The following is a 14,443-nucleotide window of genomic DNA, read 5'->3' on the forward strand; positions in this document are numbered from 1 at the left end:
CTATTCCCTCCGACGAACCATCAAACAGGCAAAGCGTCAATACAGGAGTAAGACCGAATCGTACTATACCAACTCCGACGCTCGTTGGATGTGGCAGAGCTTGTAAACTATTACAGACTACAAAAGGGAAGCACAGCTGAGAGCTGCCCAGTGACACAAGCCTACCAGACAAGCTAAATAACTTCTATGCTCGCTTTGAGGCAAGTAACACTTAAACATGCATGAGAGCATCAGCTGTTCCGGACGACTGTGTGATCACGCTCTCCGAAGCCAATGAGAGTAAGACCTTTAAACAGGTCAACATTCACAAGGCCGCTGGGCCAGACGGATTACCAGGACGTGTACTCCGAGCATGCGCTGGCCAACTGGCAAGTGTCTTCACTGACATTTTCAACCTCGTCCTGCTCAGTCCCCTCCTGTACTCCCTGTTCACTCATGACTGCACGGCCAGGCACGACCAACACCATCATTAAGTTTGTTGATGACAACACTGGTAGGCCTGATCACTGACAACGATGGGATAGCCTATAGGGAGGTCAGAGACCGGACGTGTGGTGCAAGGACAACAACCTCTCCCTCAACGTGATCAAGACAAAGGAGATGATTGTGGACTACAGGAAAAGGAGGACCGAGCACGCCCCCATTCTCATTGACGGGGCTGTGGTGGAGTAGGTTGACAGCTTCAAATTCCTTGGTGTCCACATCACCAAAAAACGAACATGGTCCAAGCCCACCAAGACAGTCGTGTAGAGGGCACAACAAAACCTATTCCCCCTCAGGAGACTGAAAAGATTTGACATGGTTCCTCAGATCCTCAAAAGGTTTTACAGCTGCACCATCGAGAGCATCCTGATGGGTTGCATCACTGCCTGGTATGGCAACTGATCGGGCTCCGATCGCAAAGCACTACAGAGGGTAGTGTGTACGGCCCAGTACATCACCGTGGCCAAGCTTCCTGCCATTCAGGACCTCTATACCAGGCGGTGTCAGAGGAAGGCCCTAAAAATTGTCAAAGACTCCAGCCACCCTAGTCATAGACTGTTCTTTCTGCTACCGCATTGCAAGCGGTCCCGGAGCGCCAAGTCTCGGTCCAAGAGCTTCTAAACAGCTTCTACCCCCAAATCATAAGATTCCTGAACAGCTAATCAAATGGCTACCCAGACTATTTGCATTGCCCCCCCTATGCTGCTGCTATTCTGTTATTATCTATGCATAGCCACTTTAATAACGCTACCTACATGTACATAATTACCTCGACACTGGTGCCCCCGCACATTGACTCTGTACCGGTACCTCCTGTATATAGCCCTGCTATTGTTTTTTACTGCTGCTCTTTAATTATTTATTATTCTTATCTCTTACTTTTTGGGGGTGGGGGGGGGTATTTTCTTAACTGCATTGTTGGTTAAGTGCTTTTTATGTATGCATTTCACTGTAAGGTTTACACCTGTTGTATTCGGCGCATGTGACAAATAACATTTTAGTTGAAAGATCCTTGATGAAAATCTGCTCCAGAGCACTCATGACCTCAGACTGGGGCGAACGTTCACCTTTCAACAGGACAACAACCCTAAGCATGCAGCCAAGACAACGTTGGAGTGGCTTCGGGACAAGTCTCTGAATGTCCTGGAGTGGGCCAGCCAGAGCCCGGACTTGAACCCGATCAAACATCTCTGGAGAGACCTGAAAATACCTGTCCCCATCCAACCTGACAGATCTTGCAGAAAATGGGAGAAACTCCCCAAATACAGGTGTAGCAAGCTTGTTGCGTCATTGCCAAAAAGCCTGAAGCTGTAATTGCTGCTAAAGGTGCTTCAACAAAGTACTCAGTAAATGGTCTGAATACTTATGTAAATGACATCAGTTTTTTAATTTTAATACATTTGCAAAAAAATTGAAAAACCTTTGTTTGCTTTGTCATTATGTGTAGATTGGTGAGAAAAACCTCAGACTTAATCTATTTTAGAATAAGGCTGTAACGTAACAAAATGTAGAAAAGTCAAGGGGTCTGTATACACTGAACAAAAATATAAACGCAACATGTAAAGTGTTGGTCCCATGTTTTATCAGCTGAAATGAAAGATCCCAGAAATGTTCCATACTGTATGCACAAAAAGCTTATTTCTCTCAAATGTTGTGCACAAATTTGTTTACATCCGTGTTCGTGAGCATTTCTCCTTTGCCAAGATAATCCATCTACCTGACAGGTGTGGCATTATCAAGAAGCTGATTAAACAGCATGATCTTTACACAGGTGCACCTTGTGCTGTTGAAAATAAAAGCTACTCCAAAATGTGACGTTTTGTCACACAGCACAATGCTACAGATGTCTCAAGTTTTGAGGGCGTGTGCAATTGGCATGCTGACTGCAGGAATGTCCACAAGAGCGGTTGCCAGAGAATTGAATGTTAATTTCTCTACCATAAACATTGTTTTGGCAGTACGTCTAACCTGTAACCACGCCAGCCCAGGACCTCCAGATCCAGCTTCTACACCTGAGGGATCATCTGACACCAGCCACCCGGACAGCTGATGAAACTGTGGGTTTGCACAATCAAATACTTTCTGCACAAACTGTTAGAAACCATCTCAGGGAAGCTCATCTGCATGCTCGTCGTCTGTACACATTTCCTGGAAGCTGCAAATGTCCCAGTTCTTCCATGGCCTGCATACTCACCAGACATGTCACCCATAGAGCATGTGTGGGATGCTCTGGATCGACGTGACCGACAGCGTGTTCCAGGTACCACCAATATTCAGCAACTTCGAACAGCCATTGAAGAGGAGTGGGACATTCCACAGGGCACAATCAACGACGAGGTCAACTCTATGCAAAGGAGACGTGTCGCGCTGCATAAGGCAAATGGTGGTTACACCAAATACTAACTGGTTTTCTGATCCAAGCCCCTACCTTTTTTTAAGGGATCTGTGACCCACAGACGCATATCTGTATTCCCAGTCATGTGAAATCCATAGATTATTTCAATTGACTGATTTTCTTATATGAACTATAACTCAGTAACATTTTTGAAATTGTTGCATGTTGCGTTTATATTTTGGTTCAGTGTACAACAATATGAATCAATAACAACAACCATGAGCTAATATGAACCTGTTCATTCAGATTCAAACAGCTTTGCAGGCCACACCTAAACCTTGGTGTACTGTACATAGTAAAACCATGCATCAATAAAAAAACGATACCAGGCACCACACATCTTTGTGCCAACTGTTGTCCAAGGTGCAATAGCAACTCAAAAACTTGTATTCACCTAATCAAAAACAATATAATATAGTAGTACATGGCACAAGGAATGTGGACATACATTAAGCATAATTTGAACAGCTTTCTCTGAACAAAGCCACTATGTGCTCCAAATCAACGTTCCTCAACTCCAAGTTTGGGTCTCCTCACAACGCACATTTTTGACCCAGCCCAGCACTAACCCACTGCTTTCAACTCATCCACTGACCATCAAGTGCTCGATTAGTTGAATCCGGTAGATTAGTGCTGGAAATAAAATGGGCATGTCCTGTGGGGAGTTGAGAAACAGAGAGTCCAACAACAGAGTGAGTGAGTGAGAGAGGTCAGTGCTACTCACTTGACCCTGCGGAAGGCCAGTCTCCTCATTGAGGTCACCCGCAGGTGACAGCCCTGCCTGACACCCAGGCTGCAGGACTTCTGACCCAGCAGCCTTCACACATGCTTTCACAAACTCAGTCTTACATTATTTTCTCAGTCCCCCACTATTTCCATCCCGCTCTCTTGTTCCTCTCCTCACCTGCTCTGTTCAGCTCTGCTGGTGTACCTTCCTGTACTATGATACCCTGTATATCTGGCTATAGTCCGCTGTGCTGGGTGGATATATTCTCCCCATGGGGGCCGCCCTGCCTGCCTTCCCAGAGAATCACCACATAATTCATGTACTGTCCACCAGGGAGGTGGAGCTAGGGGAGGGGACCATTGGAGTTAACCATGAGGGAACATGTGTAGTGCTCAATGCCCCCCAACCCCCATATGGCTGTCTCTGCAGGTGTTAATGCAGGGGGTTGTGTCTGGTTGGTTGGTTCAGGGCCGAGGTGTTTTAGTGATATACTGTACAACCCAGTGAGGTAAATGAGCATCCCGGTGAATTGTCTAGCGTTTAATTTAATACTCCAATGGGTCGTTAATAGGCAACATGCAAGAAGGCAAGAAAGGTAGACACCTAGACTGCTCTTCCCTGCAGTGTGATAGTCTTGTGTTTGTTGTGTAGTAAATATTTCAGCTTTTATTTTCATCGGTTTTTATTATTTTCTTCCTGTAAAGCACATTGCGTTGCGTTCCATGTCTTAAATGTGCTGTATAAATAAAGCTTAATTTGAAGGTGTAGGATAAAGCTATGCCTAGATGCTGATCTTGTGTCAGTTTTGCATTTTCCTCACTAATGGTTAAGGTTAACCCAGACCTGGGTTAAATACGTATTCAAATGTCCGCCAACAAGTAGGCATTAAAATCAAATTCATGTCTTGGGCAGTAGCTGAAGATATCGGAGATGAGTGACTAGAATCAGTCCAAACACTCTAGCAGCTAGTCACTGTTTTACAACATAAGACAGGTGCACAGCCAGAACATAATTATGAGTCACATAGGTCTGGGCGGTATACCGTATTTTACTGTACACCGGTATTTACGCACGGACCAGCTTGGGTTTTTACTTTATCTTCTATAACGGTATTTGAATGTTTGGTTTGTTAACTGTGATACGCCGTATGTAACGTCCGTTTTTATGGTTTACTCCGCTATTTCAGTCATCCCTCTCTGCTCTCTCTCCATGCCGCTTTCCACACAGACCTAGTCCCATCCCGTCACTCAAGAAGCGCATTTGTTGTTGTTTGACCACTAGACACTTTAGTTCAGTCTGCATGCTCAATGCAGCACATGCAACAATGTTGATGACAACGATGTTGTTTCCACTTTGATCTTCATTTAAATCCACAAGCATTCTATAATTACAATATTCGTTTGTGTTTCTTACATCTGCAAACAGCTAGTTCGTATTTTCTTAGTAAATTAAGCTAAATCAGGTTAGCTATCTAGCTAACGCGCTAATAAAAGTACTGAGTCAGAGCAAACGTAGCTAGCTAATACAGCCTGATGCCAGTACTGGTGGAGGCTTAAATCACCATGTTGTTTGTGCAACAGTATCTGCTAAATCAAAGAGGAATAGGCGAAGCATGAATATGTTCGCTATATGAATAAATATTTAATGTAGCTAAAGATTATAGGGTCCCCTAGGAAACACTGAACGTCAATTTGGTTCCTACCCTGTCACGATAACTCGTCCATGGCATTTTCATTCGTTGTCATGTCACACAACACTGTATTCAAAGTGGCCACTATTATTTATATTCTAACTATAGAATTATAATAAACATTCTATTTCCATGATTCCAAATTTCACCCAAGTGTTTTGATCTAAATCGCAATTGCAACATTTGGTTAAAAATAAGGCCTAGTATTTTTGCCCATATCGTGGCAGTATGGAAATGATCTCAAATGAGTGCAGGAAATGCAGAAATTGATGTTAATGCAGGAAATTATTTTAAATTGAAGTTGAACAGTATAAAACAATCTAAAAGGAAAAAGACCCATTGAATTCACTTAGAATATATGTGTTGCCACCCTAGGGTCACGCACTACTCATAAAGCAAATTTACAACTTAATTAATCCAAAACATAAAACATCAAATACCGTCAGAAATTGGAAAAATACCAAATATGATATGATATTTTGGCCATTTCGCCCAGCCCTAGAGTCACACACGCTTTCTCTGACGTCTCACACTCACACAGTCTTCCGGGCAGCTGTGAAAAACACCTTCAAGGGGGATGCAAAAGTGCAGATGTGACCACATTTGCATGGTCATAAATCATTAAGGTGGTAGGTGGCCATAAATAAATGCATAGGTGTGCCAGGGGTCTGTTAGTGAGCCTCTGAGTGATACCTGTCTGGTTAGATAGACACAAATATTAATTTTCACAAAGTCTGCTGCCTCAGTTTGTATGATGGCAATTTGCATATACTCCAGAATGTTATGAAGAGTGATCAGTTTGCCATGCAAATTAACTCAATCCCCAAAAAACATTTCCACTGCATTTCAGCCCTGCCACAAAAGGACCAGCTGACATCATGTCAGTGATTCTCTCGTTAACACAGGTGTGAGTTTTGACGAGGACAAGGATGGAGATCACTCTGTCATGCTGATTGAGTTCGAATAACAGACTGGAAGCTTCAAAATAAGGGTGGTGCTTGGAATCATTGTTCTTCCTCTGTCAATCATGGTTACCTGCAAGGAAACACATGCCGTCATCATTGCTTTGTACAAAAAGGGCTTCACAGGCAAGGATATTGCTGCCAGTAAGATTGCACCTAAATCAACCATTTATCGGATCATCAAGAACTTCAAGGAGAGCGGTTCAATTGTTGTGAAGAAGGCTTCAGGGCGCCCAAGAAAGTCCAACAAGCGCCAGGACTGACTCCTAAAGTTGATTCAGCTGCGGGATCGGGGCACCACCCGTACAGAGCTTGCTCAGGAATGGCAGCAGGCAGTTGTGAGTGCATCTGCATGCACAGTGAGGCAAAGACTTTTGGAGGATGGCCTGGTGTCAAGAAGGGCAGCAAAGAAGCCACTTCTTTCCAGGAAAAACATCAGAGACAAACTGATATTCTGCAAAAGGTACAGAGATTGGACTGCTGAGGACTGGGGTAAAGTAATTTTCTCTGATGAATCCCCTTTCCGATTGTTTGGGGCATCTGGAATAAAGCTTGTCCGGAGAAGATAAGGTGAGCGTTACCATCAGTCCTGTGTCATGCCAACAGTAAAGCATCCTGAGACCATTCATGTGTGGGGTTGCTTCTCAGCCAAGGGAGTGGGCTCACTCACAATTTTGCCTAAGAACACAGCCATGAATAAAGAATGGTACCAACACATCCTCCGAGAGCAACTTCTCCCAACCATCCAGGAACCGTTTGGTGACGAACAATGCCTTTTCCAGCATGATGGAGCACCCTGCCATAAGGTAGAAGTGATAACTAAGTGGCTCGGGGAACAAAACATCGATATTTTGGGTCCATGGCCAGGAAACTCCCCAGACCTTAATCCCATTGAGAACATGTGGTCAATCCTCAAGAGGCGGGTGGACAAACAAAAACCCACATATTCTGACAAACTCCAAGCATTGAGTATGCAGGAATGGGCTGCCATCAGTCAGGATGTGGCCCAAAAGTTAATTGACAGCATGCCAGGGCGGATTGTAGAGGTCTTGAAAAAGAAGGGTCAACACTGCAAATATTAACTTCATGTAATTGTCAAAAGCCTTTGACACTTATGAAATGCATGTAATTATAATTCAGTATTCCATAGTAACATCTGACAAAAATATCTAAAGACACTGAAGCAGCAAACTTTGTGAAAATTCATATTTGTGTCATTCTCAAAACTTTTGGCCACAACTGTACAGTAGTGGAGACTGGTTGGGTTTAATGAGAAAAGGGATAAGAGGAGAAATAATTCAAGAAGTTCCATTGAAAATGGATCTGTTTTGGTGTTTAATTTTGTGGGGGGCTCTGTTACTGTACACTGGCACACTGTGATGTTGGCAATGGCCAAAATGACCTGAGGAGTGGATGTGTATTTCAAGTGGGTGGGTTGGAACCTTTGAAGTTTTTTAGAGCCAAGTTTAATGAAATAGTCCCAAAAGTGCTAAATCTATTTCTAATTCTAAATAGCTTCATTACAGGTTGTAAAAAACATGTGTGAGGTGAGCAAAGGCCCCTCGAGCTTGGAAGCACCCCGAATCAGGGGACTGAGGGGGCGTGTGCTACGCCTTCATGGGAGAGGGTATACCAGTTCAAGGCAAGCTTGCAACACCTGAAAGCTTGCAGAGGAGATGTTACACCATTATATGCCCTCCTTTGACACAAAATAATAGTTTGTTCTTGCCACAGCTGGTGCTAAGAGTAAAAAGTGTTTTGAAATGTTTGGCTATGGTGTGCCCTAATGAACATGACTCCCTTTAAGGGGTCTACACAGTCTACGCAAACAGTCAGTTTGCGACGCGTTCTACGTAGTTCTACGTATATTTGTGCGGCTGGATTTTTGGAACGCGAGCAAACAGACCTCCAACGGCTCTGTTCGCGTAGATCAGCCAAACTCAACTGGCGGACGCGGTCCAGGTCTGGACCCAGAGAAGGGTCAATCCAGACCAGACATCGCATTTGTTATATAAAATGTAATATATTATTTTTAGATTTTTTTTTAATCTACCGGGCGTAACAGCCTCTAATTCAGCAACCTTTCTTTCTCGCTCTCTCATGAAGCAACGCCAACCTCTACTAGTGCCCAGTCTAATCCAATTGTCTGGTTATATGCAAATACAAGAGGCCGCATCCTACCCAATCACATTAATCCAAATATCCTCTGCGGAACCTTGGGACAGGCTGGTAGAAAGTAACAAAGATTTGACTGCGGTTCAAATGTAAATATCACATATAGAAGGAGCTTAGTTACCAGTATCTTTGTCAATATGGCTTGTTCAAAAAAATAAAAGTTGACTCTGAAAACCGTAAATTCAAAGACGAGTGGACGAAACAGTATGTATTCACCCCGCAACTAGCCCAAAACCAATGTGTCTGATATGCAGCGAGTCCGTAGCTCTCCTGAAAAGAGCCAATGTTAAGTGCTATTATGACACCAGGCATAGTAAATTCGATCAGATGTATCACCTGAACACGGAGGTGAGAACAAACAAGATTAAAACCTCTACGGGCTAGGGGGCAGTATTGAGAAATTTTGAAAAAAATATGTGCCCATTTTTAACTGCCTCCTACACCAACTCAGAAGCTAGGATATGCATATTATTAACACATTCGGATAGAAAACACTCTGAATTTTCTAAAACAGTTTGAATGGTGTCTGTAAGTATAACAAAACTCATATTGCAGGCAAAAACCTGTGAAAAATAGATTTAAAAAAAATGTGAATTTTGTGACTGTACTATTTAGTGTCATTGTGTTATAGATACCACAGTTAGAAAGGATTCATTTCGCAACTCCTACGGCTTCCACTAGATGTCAACGATCTTTATAAAGTTGTTTGAAGCGTCTGTGATGAACAGGGAGCAAATTAGAATGCAGGGAAGTTGACATGTCGTCACTTCATTTTTTCATGCCTGCGCATAAATCTGAGAAGAGTGCATTTGTCATAATCGTTTTTCTAGACAAAGAATAGGTTGTGTGAAAATATTACTGATGTTTACTGATGTTTCACGTTAAAAATGGACCAAAAGATTGATGCTAAACAACGTTTGACATGTTTGAACGAATGTAAATAGATTATTTACTAGGTTTTTTTAGCTTTTCGGCGTGATTTTACACCCTCCCCCACACGTGTTGTGGGAGCCTACTGAACGCAAACTACTAGGTGTTATTTGGACATAAATTATGAACTTTGTCAAAAGAAACCACATTTGTTCTGGACCTGGGATCCCTGGCAGTGCCTTCTGATGGAGATAATCAAAGGTAAGGGGATATTTACAATGTTATTATGATATTAGATGCTGCTAACTGTATAGCCTAGCATGTTGTTATTAGCATAGTACCCCGTTTATTGCAAAATGTGATTTCCCAGTAAAGTTATTTTGAGATCTGGCCATTCGGTAGCAATTACGAGATGATAATATATTATTCTTTGAATGACAATATTATAATTTACCAATGTTTTCGAATAGTAATTCCGTGATTTGTAACGCTGGATTCACTGGGAGCATTCGAGCCGAAAAAAATTCTGAATTTCACCGCGACTGTAAATGCTGTTTTTGGATATAAATATGAACTTGATGGAACTAAAAATGCATGTATTGTATAACATAATGTCCTATGAGTGTCATCTGATGCAGATTGTCAAAGGTAAGTGCATAATTCTAGCTGGTTTTCTGTCTCAGTTGATGCCCTTCTTTATATTGGCTAAACATTACACACAGCTATTGTCAATGTACTCTCCTAACATAACCTAACTTTATGCATTCTCCGTAAAGCCTCTTTGAAAAACGGACAGCGTGGTTAGATTTAGGAGATGTGTATCTTTCAAATGGAGGAAAATAGTTGATTATTTGAGTATTTGAAATGATTAGACTCTTGCAGTTTTGAATTCCCCGCCATGGTCACATGACAATGAATCCCAATACCGGGCAGGGATCCTCAACAGGTTTAACCAACTCAGATCCCAATATGACAGGTCCACCAAAGTCCTTGTCAATTCCCTGACAACCCAACAACGTGCAATGGAGTGTTCACTGAGGATAGCTTGGGCTTTGGAAAAACACCCCCAAAAAATGTCAGACGCTGAAATGGTAATAGAATGCATGTGTGAAGTTGCTGACACCTTGCTTGAAGGTAAAGAAAAAGATGAGCTCAGGGAAAAGGTCAAACAGATCCCACGATCAGATTCCACAGCAATGAGGACAACTGAAATATTAGCTCTAGATTTAACTTCAGAACTTGAAGAGGACATTCACAATGCACCATGCGTTTCATTATATGTGGATGAATCAACAGATAACACTGATAATGCCCAGCTTCTGGTGTTTGTCAGATTTTATAACGAAACAAAGAAGGAATTCTGTGAGAAGCTGTTAGGCCTAACAAATTGAGAAGCACACACACAGGGAGAGGATATCCATGAGGTCATCAAAGGGATGCTGACAAAAAGCAGGATAGATCTGAAGTCAGAGGTCTCCATCACCACAGATGGAGCTCCAGCCATGATAGGAAGAGGGAGGGGACTGGTTGCACATTTGAAAGACCTGGTTGCACATTTGACCTGACATCAGATCACTCCATCATCCATCAGTCTGTCCTGTGTGCCAGTTTGGGAAAAGAGTATTCTCAGGTCATGACAACAATGAGGAAACTGATCAACTTTTTGAGAGCAATATCATCCCTACAACACTCCCTGCTACGAGGCATTCTGAAAGAGGCCAATGCCAGTTTTGATGACTTACTACTGCAATGTCTGATGGCTCAGCAAAGGCAGGGTTATGGAATGCTTTTGGGCCATTCAAGAGGCTTTCTAATCAAAGCTTTCTTATCAGAGCAAAAGAGTGACAAGGCAACTCAGTTTGAGTTTTTGGAAGATAAGGAGAAGATGGAAACAGTTGCATTTTGTTTACGGACAATACATCACACCTTAATCAAATGAATGTTAAGCTGTAGGGACGGCACAACACAGTGTGATATGATAACAGCAGTCCAGGCTTTCCAGAAGAAATTTGATATTTTCAAGAATAATCTCCAAGGAGAATTTGTCCACATCCCCAATATTCTGGTGTAAACACACAGAGACAAAGATGTTCCCAACCATGTTGATTTCATCCACAAGCTGATGGATAACTTCAAGGCTCGCTTTGATGACTTCACTATTGGAAGAGAACTGCTGCTGATCATCCAGAACCGTTCTTGGTCACAAATGTGACAGAATTGTCAGAAGAAGCTAAACACATCTTCATATGGAATCATGTAGTAACCAAAAAGTGTTAAACAAATCAAAATATATTTTAGATTCTTCAAAGTAGCCACCCTTTTCGTTGATGACAGCTTTATACACTCTAGGCATTCTCTCAACCATGCCAAACCATCTCAATTGGGTTGAGGTTGGGTGATTGGAGGCCAGGTCACCTGATCCAGCACTCCATCACTCTCCTTATTGGTCAAATAGCCCTTACACAGTCTGGAGGTGTGTTGGGTCATTGTCCAGTTGAAAAACAAATCATAGTCCCACTAAGCGCCAACCAGATGGGATGGCGTACTGCTGCAGAATTCTGTGGTAGCCATGCTGGTTAAGTGTGCCTTGAATTCTAAATAAATCACAGACAGCGTCACCAGCAAAGCACCCCCACACCTCCTCCTCCATGCTTCACGGTGGGAACCACACATGCAGAGATCATCAGTTCACCTACTCTGCATATCACAAAGACATAGCGGTTGGAACCAAAAATCTCAAATTTGGACTCATCAGACCAAACGACAGATTTCCACTAGTCTAATGTCCATTGCTTGTGTTTCTTGGCCCAAGCAAGTCTCTTCTAGTAGTGGTTTCTTTGCAGCAATTGAACCATGAAGGCCTGATCTGATTCACACAGTCTCCTCTGAACAGTTGATGCTGAGATGTGTCTGTTACTTGAACTCTGTGAAGCATTAATTTGGGCTGCAATTTCTGAGGCTGGTAACTCTAATGAACTTATCCTCTGCAGCAGAGGTAACTCTGGGTCTTCCATTCCTGTGGTGGTCCTCATGAGAGCCAGTTTCATCATAGCCCTTGCTGGTTTTTGCGACTGAACTTGAAGAAACTTTCAAAGTTCTTGACATTTTCCACATCTTAAAGTAATGATGGACTGTCATTTCTCTTTGCTTATTTGAGCTGTTCTTGCCATAATATGGACTTGGTCTTTTACCAAATAGGGCTATCTTCTGTGTACCCTACCTTGTCACAACACAACTGATTGGCTCAAATGCATTAAGAAGGATAGAAATTCCACAAATGAATTTTTAACAAGGCACACCTGTTAATTGAAATGCATTCAAGGTTACTAACTCATGAAGCTGGTTAAGAGAATGCCAAGAGTGTGCAAAGCTGTCATCATGGCAAAGGGTGGCTACTTTGAAGAATCTCAAATATATTTTGATTTGTTATATCATAGTTTTGATGTCTTCTCTATTATTCTACAATGTAGGCAATAGTAAAAATAAAGAAAAACCCTGGAATGAGTTGGTGTCCAAACTTTTGATTGGTACTGTACATCCTGACAATGTTTGGCTTCACATACAGCTGTGAATCAGGCTTCTCCACAATGAACTTTATTACAAACAAACACCGCACCAGGCTCACCAATGAACACCTGCACCAGTGTCTCAGAGTTGCTCTCACACCATTTGTGTCAAGGCCCATATACAATGATTCACAGCGCACTTTTGCATAGACAATTTTGCAACCACTTTCGTTCTTCGGCAATGTTGATGCATGTTGCACATGTTTACATTCAAAATAATTAAGTGGGCTTCCCTGTGGCTCAGTTGGTAGAGCATGGTGTTTGCAACGCCAGCGTTGTGGGTTCGATTCCCACGGGGGCCAGTACAAAAAAAAAAAAAAAAATGCATGAAATGTATGCATTCACTACTGTAAGTCGCTCTGGATAAGAGCGTCTGCTAAATGACTAAAATGTCAAATGTAAGTTGTAATTAATTCAAATTCTTAGTCTCATTTAATGTACATTTCATATAACAACATGTTTCCTAAGTCATAGACGACTATCTTTGTTACTACGCTGTACCAGAGAGCCGATAAAAAGGACGATACCCATCCTGACCTTTGCCACCTAAGAAATGTGTCACTGGACCTTCTCAAATAGTAGTTGAGTACCCCTGTTGTAGACTGTGAAGAGCCCTTCAGTCAAGTGTATTCAACCTCACCAGTGCTCAGTGTGAGGAAATGAAACAGAGAGAGAGAGATTCTCTGAGACTGTGTTGTAGAGAGAAGGAGATGGAGACTACCTTCAGTCAAGTGTATTCAACCTCACCAGTGCTCAGTGTGAGGAAATGAAACAGAGAGAGAGAGATTCTCTGAGACTGTGTTGTAGAGAGAAGGAGATGGAGACTACCTTCAGTCAAGTGTATTCAACCTCACCAGTGCTCAGTGTGAGGAAATGAAACAGAGAGAGAGAGATTCTCTGAGACTGTGTTGTAGAGAGAAGGAGATGGAGACTACCTTCAGTCAAGTGTATTCAACCTCACCAGTGCTCAGTGTGAGGAAATGAAACAGAGAGAGAGAGATTCTCTGAGACTGTGTTGTAGAGAGAAGGAGATGGAGACTACCTTCAGTCAAGTGTATTCAACCTCACCAGTGCTCAGTGTGAGGAAATGAAACAGAGAGAGAGAGATTCTCTGAGACTGTGTTGTAGAGAGAAGGAGATGGAGACTACCTTCAGTCAAGTGTATTCAACCTCACCAGTGCTCAGTGTGAGGAAATGAAACAGAGAGAGAGAGATTCTCTGAGACTGTGTTGTAGAGAGAAGGAGATGGAGACTACCTTCAGTCAAGTGTATTCAACCTCACCAGTGCTCAGTGTGAGGAAATGAAACAGAGAGAGAGAGATTCTCTGAGACTGTGTTGTAGAGAGAAGGAGATGGAGACTACCTTCAGTCAAGTGTATTCAACCTCACCAGTGCTCAGTGTGAGGAAATGAAACAGAGAGAGAGAGATTCTCTGAGACTGTGTTGTAGAGAGAAGGAGATGGAGACTACCTTCAGTCAAGTGTATTCAACCTCACCAGTGCTCAGTGTGAGGAAATGAAACAGAGAGAGAGAGATTCTCTGAGACTGTGTTGTAGAGAGAAGGAGATGGAGACT

General features: G+C 42.5%; 1 protein-coding gene across 4 annotated transcripts in view; it reads right to left on the minus strand.

The window, feature by feature from the left end:
* Positions 1-14,443, minus strand: part of gramd1ba (GRAM domain containing 1Ba) — a 165,005-nt gene that overhangs the window by 79,852 nt on the left and 70,710 nt on the right. The window lies entirely within an intron of this gene.

The sequence above is a fragment of the Salmo trutta genome, chromosome 19 (genome assembly GCF_901001165.1).
Source record: "Salmo trutta chromosome 19, fSalTru1.1, whole genome shotgun sequence".
NCBI classification, from domain to species: Eukaryota; Metazoa; Chordata; class Actinopteri; order Salmoniformes; family Salmonidae; genus Salmo; species Salmo trutta.